Genomic DNA, 4847 nt, shown 5'->3' with positions numbered 1-4847 from the left:
TTTTTTGTTGTCTTCGAGTTCTATGCTTCTATAATGTTGGTAAATGGGTCGTGCTTCAAGGGTAGCTTCATTAGGACTAGCGATTTTTGTACTGTTAGCACTTAACGCCCATGAAATAGAGAATATCAAAATATATTTTTAAACTAAAGTATCTAGTTAAGCCAGTCGACATGCTACTAAAATCACTATTTTATAGAGGCCTCGGGATGCAAGAAAAGTACGGTCATGTTTATGGACCAGGCAATAACCGTGTAAGATTGGCATGTACGTGTGCCAAACGGCCATTCTGTTGTCACTAGATACCGAGATCTGGGCAGGTGAAATCAGTGTTGCTCACAGTCTACGTTGATGTGATAAATGGCCCAGATGCTCATTTTACAAAATGGCCACCTGCCATGGGTACGGGAGACGGAGTTTTACACTCTACTCTCCAAATCAAATGACTTGCCTGGTTCAGATTAATACAAGAATTGGCATTTTTGAGAGAATTAACATGACTTTTGAAGTGTCTCTGTGTGCACTCTTCTCTTTCTCTGTGACTTCTTCTCCTGTAATCTGAAATACCTGATTTTTTATTTTTTAAAGAAGATTTCACCCCCCTGAAGGCTTTCTTTTACTATTGCATACAATGGGTAACATATATGGAAGGTCATCAGAGTCCACGGAAGTGTCACACCTTTGTGTGTCTGTGTGTGTGTCCTGTTTGTAAAAAGTGGTTGTTGCCATGGCAACTGGACAGCAAAAGAAAAAAAGCAGCTGGACAACCTAATAGAGAGGGACTGGACTCCCTCCAGCTATGGAGAAACATCAACCATTTCAGAGGTTCAGCGCACTGAAAGCAAAGCTTTCCTCAGCCGGTGCACCCAGTTTTCCTTAATTTTGTAACTGTAAATACCGCAATACATCATATTTATATAAATATATCAAATGTCCTATTTTATGTACCAAGAGAATCCAGTTTAGTACACTAAGCATTATAAGTTGCAGGACACGTTTAATTGGGGATCTTATTTTTTTTTTTTTCTTTTACCTCTGAGTTTTAATTTAGAATTTTTTTATATTGTATATGTTTTTATTAGGCAAGTCTGATGACCATTAATAAAACATATAACATCAAATGGTTTTGTGCAGTTTTCTTTCGGGTTCTCCATAAGTTTATACACTTGTAATGCAATATCATTCATCCGCCATTACAAATCAGGTCTATTGGCAACATTGACAGACTTTCAGCTGTTTGCAATGAACAAATCAAACACAAGCAATTGGAATAAGTCAACACAACACGTTTCAAGTAGGGATGCACCGATACCTGTTTTTCAGTAACGAGTACCAATATTTCTTTTTCAGTACTCGCTGATACCAAGTACTGGTGCCGCGTGCCCCGATTATCGGGAAGTTGGCCGGTGGATCATGACCAGTCACCCTGATTGCTTGGGAAGCCGGTGTTCTAGCACAAGAACACCGGCTTCACTTCCTGAGGCTTACCAATCAGGAAGCCGGCGGTGAGTCATGAGGTGCCATCTGGCTTCCTGATTGGTTAGTAAGCCAGGCTGCCTAGCAACAAGTAAAGCCTGCTTCGTAGCCAATCGGGGAGGTGGGTCATAACTCACCTCCCAACTTCCTGAATGGAAAGGAAGCCGGCTCCATGCTACCTCAGCACTGCCAGTCAGAGAGAGCTCCCTCTGACCAGAAGTTCTGGTATCGGAGCATTTGGGTGAATAAGAGTACTCGCCTAAATTCTCGGTATCGGCACTAGTATCCGAATCGGTGCATTCCTAGTTTCAAGTGGTTTCCCCAAATTCAACTGAAAATGCAACTTTTTAATGTCTTCTGCAGTCTCAAAATGATTGATTCAATCCCTTCACGGCAAGCATCTTTAGCACTTTGTAGAGCAACCTCTTGCTGTTACGGCCTGCTGCAACTGAGATGCATTGCCAGACACTAGCTTCTGGAATCTCAGCTCATTCCTGATGAACAATGGCCTCCAGTTCACTAATGTTCTTGGGTTTGCAAGCTGCAACCACCTTCTTCAAATCCAACCGGAGTTCAAGTCAGGTGACTGTGATGGCCACTGGAGAATCTTCCAGGACTACTTCTGCAACCAAGCCTTGGTGGAATTTGAGGTATGCTAGGGATCATTGTCCTGTTGGAAGGTCCAATGACTCAAGCTTCAGCTTACTCAGACAGTATGACATTTTCCCCTAGGGTGCCTGATTTGTAACAGGCTGAAATAATTTTGATTACAACTGCATCATGAGATTATTTATATGCCACTAAAACCAGTTGTCGGTTTGCGAGTTTAATTTTTTTTTTTAACCAATCAAATATTTTACAGGCTAAGTTTACCTTTCTGACCATGTGTCATGTAATACCTATACTCGGGCGGGGGGAGTGATCATAAAACATGGTCACATGGCACTGTGAAATCGCCACCTTTTGTAGTTCCATGCTTTGTCTGCAATGCAAAATTCTTTTATGAAGTGTGCATTTATTATTTCTCTCTAAAAGCTGGACTTTGCCTGCCAATTTACGTATCAGTTGGAGGCACTGGTACGGATATTGGCAGCTGTCACGATGGGGTGTAATTGTAAAAAAAAAAAAATCACAACTATTCTTCCTGTGAAGCTGCATGTACATTCTTTCTGTGCAAATGGAAGCAAAAACAAACGTTATTACATTTAACCTGGAAAGAAAATATCAGGGAAATACCTCATTATGACCACTAGATGGAGCACAGGAAAGTAGTATGTATTGCACCTCAGCTCCATCTAGTGGCCGTAATGTAGTATTTCACAGATATTGCTATTTTCTTTCCAGGTGAACTGTAATAACATGTCTTTTGCCTCCATTAGCACTGAATGAATGTAAATGCAGTTTTGCAGAACAAAGTGGTCTGCAAATTATTTATGAATACACCCCTTTAAGGCCCGCCCCACTAATACATTAGAGCTTACTACTGTAACATTAGAAATATGACGTTAAGATGCTGCAGACGAGTGCCTTTGGGAAGGTGCAGGCCATGCGGCTGAAAACAACTTCCCTCCACTTAAGGCATCTGAATTCTTACTGAGACTGCCCAGGCAAGTTCACGTATTGTGTGTAGTTCTATGCAGTTCTAGATCACATCCCCAATCACACGTCTGCATTTCAGCACCAAGAGGTTTAGAGGCATTACTGCATGTGGGACCAAAGAGCCATTGGGACGTTGAACAAGTGTATAAGCAGAAGTAAAGTTGTTTTTAATATGAAAGCAAAATGCCAGAATGTATTTTGTTGTAAACACTTGAATAAGTTACCCCAAATCTAAAGGATTTGTAACGTCCCCATCATATCCTCTCCTGTTAGAACATCAGCACTGTAATAGGAATACATACTGGAGGAGTCTGATAATGCATTCAAGAAAAAAAAAATCCCTTTTATGTAGTGAGCGCCACCTTCTGTCTGCCTATCACTTCCAACACCCTCCTGGATTCCCAGCATGCTTTGCATCTCTTTTCACTGCTGCATGTGATGCCATTTCCCAAGATTACAGATCCCATCATGCATTGCTTCCAGCAACCAATGATAATGTTACATTGTTCCGATGTTGAATTGTGTCAGTGCATTGAGGAAGTACGTCTGGTGGGCATATTTAACCCCTTCATGACGGGCCTTTTTTTCATTCTTTGCACCCATGTTAGATTCCACATTTTAGGCCTGAAAAACCCCCCAAACATATTTTCTGAAAGCCAAGACCCTATAGAATAAAATTGTGGCAGTTGCAACTATTTATGTTGCACGGTATTAGTGCAAACCTTATCAAACTCCAATATTTAGTGAAAAATGCCCCAAAACACCCTTTTTAAAAAAAAATAAAATGTAAAAGATGGTTACGTGTAAATAGATACCCAAAATGCCCAGGTTAAAAAATTGTGTGCGTCTGATATAGCGACAGAATTCAGTACCCCAAAATGTCAAATTACGCTTTAAAAGCCCCCACAGGTCATTAGTTTAGAGATACCCAAAAATACTGGCCCTAGAATTATTGTCGGTCACTCTGGCGTGCACGGTCATACCCAACAGCTGTAGCGAGATCGTCGTTTTCATACACTTTAAAATTAATTTTGTACAATTATTTTTACATTTAATACATTAATTGAATTGCCATCACATAGGGGGGCCCGTAGAAGCAATCTGGCGACAGCTGAGCCGCCAGAATCGGTTCTACTGTAAAGCCAGCTGCAGGAGTCTGTTTAAACAGACCTCATGCCAGTCGCCGGTCATGAAGGGGTTAATAGTTTACAAACGTCTCTAGATGGATCTGGTTATTAGGAGAGAGAACTTATGGCAATTCAATACAGATGTATTTTTAGTTTTTCACCAGAGAGACCCTTTAACACTTCTAGGTCCAGGTGGCTGCTGGATCCTACACAGAGCTATACTCCTGGATCCGCTTACCCCTCCCCACCCCCTCCTCTCACCAGAGGCACAGAAAGCCTTGTATTCTATTCTAACACAAGGGAAGGAATTGATAAACTGGTTCCCAGGAGACGAACTGCTGAAAATGTTGGTTTCCTAGAGAACTTGGGCAAAGTAGTATTAGATGGTGCAGGAAAGGTGAACGCTCTTCTTTTACAAGTCTGGCTTTAGTGAAGGGACACGGTCACGTCAAAGATTTCCGTCTGGTGACTGCAGCTTGACCAATGCCGTCTTTACTCAAGCACTCACTGGTAGTAGGCAGAGCATACACGGCACATTCAGACTTCACTAGCTGCATGCTTACGCCAGCTCTGTGAAAACACAAGGTAGTCACACACGTCCTCGAGCATGCACCTTTTAACATCAGAGCAACCTGGGTAAGTGCCTTA

Source organism: Nanorana parkeri, unplaced genomic scaffold, assembly GCF_000935625.1.
Source record: "Nanorana parkeri isolate BGI_ZX_2015 unplaced genomic scaffold, ASM93562v1 scaffold319, whole genome shotgun sequence".
NCBI classification, from domain to species: domain Eukaryota; kingdom Metazoa; phylum Chordata; class Amphibia; order Anura; family Dicroglossidae; genus Nanorana; species Nanorana parkeri.
This window is presented reverse-complemented; position numbering follows the sequence as displayed.